The 10,040-nt window shown below is 36.2% G+C and overlaps 2 pseudogenes; both read left to right on the plus strand.

The window, feature by feature from the left end:
- Window positions 1–204: 204 nt before the first annotated feature.
- On the plus strand, window positions 205–1,146 carry LOC130680367 (olfactory receptor 2M4-like; annotated as a pseudogene).
- A 6,515-nt stretch (window positions 1,147–7,661) lies between these two features.
- On the plus strand, window positions 7,662–9,824 carry LOC130680201 (olfactory receptor 14C36-like; annotated as a pseudogene).
- Window positions 9,825–10,040: the final 216 nt, after the last annotated feature.

Genomic DNA, 10,040 nt, shown 5'->3' on the forward strand with positions numbered 1-10,040 from the left:
AGTTGGGGTGAGGACTGGAAATCACTGGACCAAGTCATAAAACTTACTGTGAATAGAATAGCAGGTAATTGACATTTTGTGAGAAGGATTTTTGCATGCAGCGGGTACAGTGCCCACCTGAGGGCACTGGCATGGTATGCATTTGAAAATCAAATTAATAAATAAACTCTGTGTATTCTCTGGAATTACAGATAAGGGAAATTGTCTAGGATGGGGTGGAGAAACCAGACCTTCAACTTGGACTTCATTCTGCTTAGAATTTTCAATCACATTCCCACCCACACATTCCTCTTCTCGCTGGTCCTGGGTATCTTCTCAGTGGCTTTCATTGGAAACACTGCCATGATTCTCCTCATCTACCTGGACACACAACTCCACAGCCCCATGTACTTCCTCCTCAGCCAGCTGTCCCTCATGGACCTCATGCTCATCTGTACCACTGTCCCCAAGATGGCCTTCAGCTACTTGTCAGGCAGGAAGTCCATCTCTTTGGCTGGCTGTGGATCCCAGATATTCTTCTATGTGTCCCTGCTTGGAGCCAAATGTTTCCTGTTGGCTGTCATGGCCTACAATCGCTATGTGGCTATATGCCACCCCCTTAGATACACCATCCTCATGAATCAGAAACTCTCTGTCCTCATGACTGTTGCTTCCTGGATCCTGGGCGCTCTTGATGGCATCATTGTGCTTGCAGATGTTCTGTAATTCTCCTTCTGTAGCTCTCTGGAAATACACCACTTTTTCTGTGATGTAGCTGCTCTTTTACCTCTATCTTGCACAGACACCTCTGCATTTGAAAGACTGCTTTTCATCAGCTGTGCGGTGATGCTAATCAACTCAGTCTCAGTGATCATTGATTCCTATTCCAGAGTCCTTCGAGCTGTCATCCACATGGGCTCTGTGGAAAGTAGCTGCAAAGCCTTCGCCACCTGCTCCTCCCACTTGTCTGTGGTCGGACTCTACTACGGGGCAGCCATGTTAATGTACATGAGGCCAGCCTCTCTCCATACACCAGACCAGGACGAAATGGTATCAGCCTTTTACACCACCCTCAGCCCCATACTGAACCTTCTCATCTACAGCCTTCACAACAAAGAGGTATCCAGCGGATTTCAGAAACTATTGAGGAAAGGAAAGTTAGTTTAACTTCATTATAAAGCTTCAGCAAAATCTTTGAGGGACCAGAGTTGTTAACCCTCCTTCAAGGATGCTGGAATTACCTTTTACATTCTCTTCCTCCAGTTTGTCTTTTTTCCCACATTTTTCAATTTAAAATAGCTTTCTTTATTATACTATTGTATAAACATCACAAATAAGGTGGACTGTATTTAGACATTAACATAGGCTTCTTCACTCATAAATTTTATTTATATTATTGGTTATGTGCCACAAGCAATTGACTTCAGGATCCCTGCCTTTAAACTCAGGTGTAAGTCCAATGATGTTTGCTTTATCCAAGAAAAAATAATGGGGTTTATTGACAGTTAATGGTGAGCATCCTGTTTGTTTAAAATTAGTTACTTGTCAGTATTTGTCTTCAGTTTTATCTCTCAGTAAACCAAGTTATTGACTGTTTATTCCTGACTCTAACTCCCTTAATTCCAAGCATTAAGTTAGTGTCAACAGTTCATTCAATCAAATCTTATGTCTATATAAAACAGCTCTTAGAAACCCCTACATCTATATATTTTTACCTTAAAATTAAGAATGGATATTTTGATGAGACAAGATAAAATATCTATGATTAGGCTGCACAACCTTCACCTTTATCATGATGGATTTTTGAGCCTCACTTATCCTTATATTAATAACTAGACTCATTTCAAAGATGTTAGAAAATTATCATTTCTGAGATTTTCTAATCATGATTTTTCTTATTTGTCTCTGAAAAAATAATATCTTGAAAATTATCCTACAATATTGAAAAAAGAAGTTTCCTTTAAGATTATATATAGTCTCTAAATGTCCAAAATGACTGCTTTAATGTTCCATGGAGTACCCATGCTCTCCTGTAACAAACTGTTGTTAATTTATTTCATTTGCATATCTGAAACATCTATATCCTTGAGAATTGAAAGCAATGTTTGCCTGCTTCATGGAGATTACCTAGACATTATTTTTAATCCAATTTTCATTGTGTAATATAATATTACTTTAGAAATGCATTTTTAAAACTTAAACTAAACTTCATATTTTAATGACATGCACCACAGTTTATAATCTGTTGCATCCGTTTTTACCAAAACAGCAATATTTTGGAAGAAATAAAATATTCTTAGTAAACTTTTTTGTTCTGAGATGAAATACACACACAATGAAATTCAATTTTTAAGGTGCACAGTTCAGTGATTTTTAGTAGAGTCACAAACTTATGAAAACATCAGTCATATCTAATTCCAACATTTTTATCAACCCAAGAGAACACTCACACCCGTTATCAGTCATTCCCTGTTTCTTTGTCCCTCAGCTTTTACAATTACTGTATTTTGCCTCTATGGTTTTACCCATTTAGGACATTACATATTAATAAGTTCTACATATAAATAGAATCATACAATTTGTTTTCTTTTACAACTGGCTTTTTTCACTTAGCATAATGTTTTAAAGGCTAATGTTGAAGCATCAGCATTTCATTGCTTATATGAATATATATAAACAATATGTTATTGCAAAGTTATATTATGTTTAGTTTATCCACTCAACAATCGATAAGCATTTGAGGTTTTTCTAATTTTTGGCTGTTATGAATAATGCTACTACAAATATTAACATACACATTTTTGTGTGTTTTGTAATCTCTTGGGTATGGCACTAGGAGGAGAATTGCTCAGTCATATGGAACTAACTTTTTGTGGAACTGCTGAACTCTTTTTCACAGTGGCTACAAAATTTTACATTTCTATAACCACTGTAAGACTGTTCTGTTGGGTTGAAACTCAGTTTGGAGATGGAGGGAAGTCAAACAGAGTGAGACATGAAACCAAAGTTAGGAAGGCAAAGTGAATTTTATTTCAGCCTTGTAACTCCTGGGGGTGGGAATACAGCTTCCCAGCCTGGAGCAAAATACCTCTGAAACTGAAATCAGTAAAAGGGAGAAATAAAGTGGGAGACACCCCTTTATTTCTTCAAGCAGTCATCCACTTCGGCTTGGCCGTGTCTCTCATGACCCAGCTGCCAAAAGGGAGCCCACTCTATCTCTCCAGTCCAGATATGCCCTCCCTCCCCCATGTAATCCCCTACTGACATGGATATATATATATGAATATTTGTTGAATGCAAGCTTATAATACATTATATGCTGTTTTAACAGGGTAAAATATTATCACTGTATTATTTCTGATTTCAAGAAAATTTTAATAAAGGAAGAGAGAAATTAGAAAGTACAGATAAATTATAATTCATTTTTAAAGGTTGTAAGTAGCATAATTCTAGATTGGCCAAGATTTCTTAACCAAATTCCAGGGACTATGAATATTATGGATGTTGCTCCTGGAATTGTTAAATTGCATGGCCAAAAAGCATTTTTCAAATATAGTTGAGGTTAAAAAATCAGTTGATTTAATATTGGGATATTATATGTTTCTCTCTAATGTAACCCAATGAGCACTGTAGAGAAAAAAATCCCTCTGTGTGGTAATAAGAGTGGAAGGAAGATGGATTTTAATGATGAGAGAGATTTGGCATACAATTGCTGGCCTTGCAAATGTAGGGGACTGTGTGCAAACAGCAGGTTCTGGGATTGGAGAGAAAGCCCTGCATCATAGCTAGTAAAGAAACAGTGACTGCAGTCCTACAGCCATAAGGGCCAAAATTCTATAAATGACCTGAATGATCTTGGAATTGGGTTCTGCCACAAAGTCCAGATAAAAGTCAGTCCAGCAGATAACTTGACTTTGGCCTGTGAGAACTTAAGGAATCAAATCATGTGTACCTGGACTTCTGACCTACATGGCTTTGACATAAAAAATGGGTATTGGCTTAAGGCACTAACTTTATGGTAATTTGTCAGCAGGCATGGAATTTGTGACACAGGATCTTAGCATAGTTCACTTAAAAAATTGGGTTGGAGTAATTGGCATAAGCAAGAACAATTGAAACCTTGGGTTGGTTTTCTTACAGAGCTGGAATTTGTGATATTCTACTTATAAAAATAAGAATATTCCTACAAGAACTGTTGTAAAGTAAATCTGGAAGAATGAAATATATATGCAAACCCACACAGTTGGGCAGCTTTAGACATAGATTCCTGAGATCATATGTTTTACTAAGTTTTGATTGCACAGATTCTAAGGTCTCATTGCACAGTGAGTAATCCAAATTAAATCCTTCAGGTTACAAATAAAATGGATCACTGAACATTTGTTGACATAATCATTTTCAGTAAAATAATATTAATCATAACCTAACTTGTGTTTAGATTTCTAAAACACTAAAAAGATTTTGAAACCAAATGTGATTATTTCCATATTGCTTCTGGAATTATGTGGTGAGAACATTCTAAAAATAAACACATTATTTATTATTTTTGTTAATTCACAGTTCTTATTTCTTTTCTAAGTTGGTGAATTAACATGGGCAATGCAGATATTTCAGTTTTTTATCTCTCCTACAACAGAGACTGGGTCTAACCTAATCTACTTGCTCCAAGCTTCTTCTTTGGCCTGAATCTCATCCCTTTTCTAGATCTAGGAAAATTGTCAGAGAAACAAAATGGGCATAATGTGCAGCCATTTATGAGATATGTGAATATTATAGGCACATGTTTTGCTCTAAATTCAATATTTTACCAGAAAAAGGGAAGTTGATATCATAATCACAAAGAGTAATATGGTAAGTTCAGTATCTTTAACCTAAGACTAGTGGAATATATTCTTTTTTTTATTGAAGTATTGATGTAATATTATAATAGCATCAATATACAGCACAGTGACTTGACATTTATATACATCACCAAATGCTCACCATAGTAAGTGTAGTTACTACCTATCACCATACAGTTACTCAATATTTGGTAAGTAACCATGCTTTACCTTTCACTCCTGCGACTTATTTACTTACTTACTTATTTATTTATTTGTTTTTATTTTGGTATCATTAATCAATAATTACATGAGGAGCATTACGTTTACTAGATTCCCCCCATCACCAAGTCCCCCCCACATATCCCATTACAGTCACTGTCCATCAGCATAGTAAGATGTTATAGAAACACTACTTGTCTTCTCTGTGTTGTACAGCCCTTCCTGTGCCCCCACACACACTATGCATGTAATCTAAAAAATTAAATTAAATTAGGTATCTAGGAGTAATTGATATGGAATGAAATTATAATCTATTTAAAATAGAAACACAAGGTCTATATACCTTCAAATTACAACATAATGCTAATAAAATATGAATAGCATTATACACTAATCACGAACTGCATGTACACACATGTATATATATATAAACAATTTGCTTCTAGTCTTTTCATTGGGATCTATACCTGTAGTAACTTTTCAGCTCCTAAACCAGTGAAACAGATAGTTTAGTTCCCCAAGTGTTGCAGTTCACTTAGCAGTAGAATGAAAATGACTGTGGAATTTCAGTGAAATGAATTGTGGCTTTATTAGAAAATATTCAAGATAAAACAGAGACACTTTGAGAATGTCAACACTGTTAGATGTGCTAATTGATACATCAAAGGGGATATCCTTTGTAATTCTCTAAGAAATTATATACAAATATTTTCAGATAAACTAACTCAGAATTAACTAACAATGGGAAAACTTTTTACTGAAATTCTAACTTAAAATTAGTCATCTTGTTAAACTTAGTACTTTTTCAGTATTACATCAAAAATACTTTTAATTCTTTTGTGCGATTAGAATTTAAACTCATAATTCAGTGTCTGACTCAAACCAACATGTGAGATGAATCAGGTTAGATAAAATGCAAAATCATTATTTAATCTGGAAAATCATGTTAATTTTATTAAATCAATTCCACAGATATATACAGGGCATCTTTTACACAAGACAAAGGGAAAACATTACTTTAGTCAGGAAAAGTAAAAAATGTATCTCTATTTTGATAACTGTTTGCTGGTTTCCAGGCAAGTTAATTCACCTGACCAGTCCCAGCTCCCCTCCCTAGTCACACAGTCTTTCTTACATGTCTATCACTCCTTTGCATTTTCATCAAAATACATTAAACTACCTGAAATATTTGATTTCTCCTCAAATATTAACTATTCACTGTCAGTTTCTTCTAACAGAATACAGATTTTGTGAGGCTAGGGATTTGTTTTGTTGCCTTTATTACTCACAAAACTTCTGGTCTTAGGCCTATATTTGTTGAACCAATGACTCAAAGAATAAATCTATGAATGATCATACATTATTAAAATTGAGTATAATAGTTCACGCAGTTATCCTGTTTTGACAGGTGAAGTGACTACATCTTGGGTGAAGGACAGTTCTTACCTTGCTTTCCTGGTGATACTTCCTAGATTTTGTGTCTCCTTGCTGTGCAGACGAGGTCTTGGTGGCTCTTCCATGGGAGAATTTATGCTGCTGGAAACTATTTGAATTCATGCTTTAATGCCTGATGTAATCATTATATGAAACTTCTGTACAGGAAATTATAAGTACTTCATCATCACAAAAGTATGAGGACATTATTTGGAAAACTATAGAGATACTGAATCGGCCCACTCCCAGTGCCACTTGGATGAGGCATGTCCATGAGAACCACAGGGGAGACATCTTGGAAATATCAGTGGTTAAATGTGCAGGAATTTTGCTCTCTATGAGAAGGGGTTACAGTACTGCCTTTGAGAGATTTATACTCGATATACAAATTTTATTTAGAAAGTATCTGACTACATACACATACATGCTAGTAATATTGGCCTTTAAAATAATGGAACACAGAAATATTAGCAGTATTTCTGGAAATGGGATATTTAATGAGCATTTATGATACTCTTGGCCTTTTTCTAAAGGTGTTACATGTAGTCTCATCTGATCTTGACCAGTTTATATGAGAGGTAGTGCACTGCTCCCAGTGTTATAAGAGAGATTGAGTCTACAGTTTGAAACGCCCATTTCACTCATGATAAAAATGAGTATTTTGATCCAGATAGCTGGAAATCAAAACCATAACTACAAACTACTTTTCCCTCTATCAAAAGAACCTTGAAAATACCCAGAACATAGATATTTTAGTTCAACTGTTAAACATGTAGAGGCAATATCTTGTTGATGAGGGTATTTTCTCCTCTGTCCTGGAAACCATGTGTACATGAAGAATTAGTGGTAACAATACTTCAGTAATGTGATAGCTTATTCCCCATTTAAAAAATATATACTTAATATCAAATACATTTACATACATACATACAAATACATTACATACAATACCTGACATTTGAAGGGCATAACTTTTCATCAAATTCAAACCTTGGAGAACTTAAAAGCATTAACAGAACAGGTGGCTCAAAGCATCCGTTCAATTTATTTCCACTCTGAAATGTTCTAAGCGTCATAAAATCAATGGAATAAAAAAGAGGTCATGCCTGTGGCTCACGTCTCTGAAGACCTTCACAGACAGATGTTTTATAAATTCATGATAGGTGATATTAGCAAAATGATGTCTGAGGGAATGAGTCAGTGTGAATGGGTCTGGATTGTAAGATTTTTGAAGAGACCTTAAAAGACCTTTACTTTCACACAAAGTGAGAGTAAAATAAATTCAACTCTGGACATGGTTATTTGGAGGAACTTAGAAGAAAGAGCTGTGGAAGAGTGATGGCTGACATTCAGGAGAACACAGGTGGTGTGGCCACGTCCAGACAGGTGTCGTCTGATATGTCCACTGATGAATAAACCTAACAGACTGAGGACAGAAGATACAAGCCCTAAAGAATTTTTGGCAACAGCCAAAACTTGACTTGTTAAGGTATGCAAAAACAAAGACAGATATTTTGGAAAACTTGTTGAAAAAGATGAAGATCTCAGTGACAAAAAGCAAAATTAGTAATTTAGAAGGAGAAAGCTAAATTAGTATTAAAAGGTATTATGCCATTATTTCATTGTTTCATTTTGTTTTTCAGCCAGTAGAATCAAAGAAGTTTTGAAAAATACCAAGACTGAAGGTGATAATGAGGGACTATTAGAGGTGAGTTTCAGGAGTCTCTAAGGAAACAAGAATATCTGGTTCACTCCTTCTGTCTTCAAAAGGAGAGATGAACAACTAGAAAAACAATGAGATGTATAAAAGTTTAACAGAAAAATGAGGAGTAGATTTTGTGAGGGTAAATATATCAGGTAACATGAACCATTTGAAGAAAGTAAAGTCCCAATGATATTAATATTTAATGTCATGGGGATATCATTATGCATAAAAGGCACACTCTAGAAGAAAAGGTTACTTTTCCCCATATTTTCTGAACCCTCACATAAAAATGTAAGACTGAAACACAACCACAATATTCTATTTTAATTATCCTTTATTTAACAACATGATCTCCCAAAATTATTTTAAAATGTAACTATGTTTATGTAATCTATGCCTATATTTATTTCTATTGACTATGAGAAAATTGAATTCTCCAATGGAAACACATAGAGATGTATATTGAATTTTTATATGTCTGTTGTTTCTGAGCAATTAGGCTGATTGCCACTCCACTACTCCCGCAAGAATAAGAATGTCATCCAGACTGATGAAGGGTCACTTAGTTTTCCTTCAAACATACTTGGGACGTCATTATAGACTGAAATACATAGAGGTCAGGACTGAAAGAGCTGAGGGCATCGCCCCATGACTTGACTCTTCCTGGGTTCAGCACATCTCTCCTTACTTCCTAGTTGCAAGCTGTGTGACGCACTGATACCAAATTCCATGACGATGCTGGAATTTCTCCTCATGGGGTTTTCTGATGTATGGGAACTGAGGGCTTTTCACGCCATCTCCTTCTCTCTGATATATTTGGTGATGTTAATGGGGGACATTCTCATTGTTACTGTCACCACCCTTGACAGGAGCCTTCACACACCCATGTACTTCTTCCTCAGAAATCTGTCCATCCTGGATGCATGCTACACATCTGTAACAGTGCCTAACTCATGCATCAATGCCTTGCTTGGCAGCAGGACCATTTCAAAGGCTGGATGTGTAGCTCAGGTCTTCCTGGTGGTTTTCTTTGTGTATGTGGAGCTTCTGCTCCTCACCATCATGGCCCATGATCACTATGTGGCCATCTGCCAGCCCCTCCACTACCCTGTGATCATGAGCCATCAGGTCTGTGTCCAGATGACCCTGGCCTCCATCCTCAGCGGTCTCGCCTATGCAGGTGTGCACACAGGTAACATGTTCTAGCTGTCCTTCTGTTAGTCCAATGTGGTCAACCAATTCTTCTGTGACATCCCCTCCCTGCTTAGGCTCTCCTGATCTGACACCTAAAGAAATGAGATGATGGTCGTGGCTCCTGGTCTGGGGATCAGTGGTGGCTCCTTCATCTACATCATCAAGTCTTACTTTCACATATTTTCCACTGTGCTCAAGTTTCCAAATGGAGCAGACAGAACAAAGACCTTCTCCACCTGTGTCCCCCACATCCTCGTGGTGTCTGTCTTCCTCAGCTCAGGCTTTTATGTGTATCTGAGGCCATCTGGCATCTCTGCCACCATCCAGAACATAGTCTTCTCTGTTTTCTATGCCATAATCTCCCCACTCTTCAACTCTATTATCTTATTATCTACAGTCTCAGAAATGAACAAATAAAATGTGCCATCAATAAAATCATGAAAAGAATGTCTTATTCAGGAAACATATAGGAAATGTTGAGGGTAACCTGATTTACCAAGAGAACTTTATGTCTTCAGCATTAAGGTAAATTAACTGATTAGGATTATGTAGATATAGCTGATGTAAATTGAAAAAATATCCTTAAATTATATCATTGATCAAAGTCTTTCCTTTTTGATGGTTGTGGATTATTTGAATATGCCACTGGGTAAAGATTGAGTGTGACAAGTAAGAGATCCCACTCC

Source organism: Manis pentadactyla, chromosome 13 (genome assembly GCF_030020395.1).
Source record: "Manis pentadactyla isolate mManPen7 chromosome 13, mManPen7.hap1, whole genome shotgun sequence".
In the NCBI taxonomy this organism is placed as follows: Eukaryota; Metazoa; Chordata; class Mammalia; order Pholidota; family Manidae; genus Manis; species Manis pentadactyla.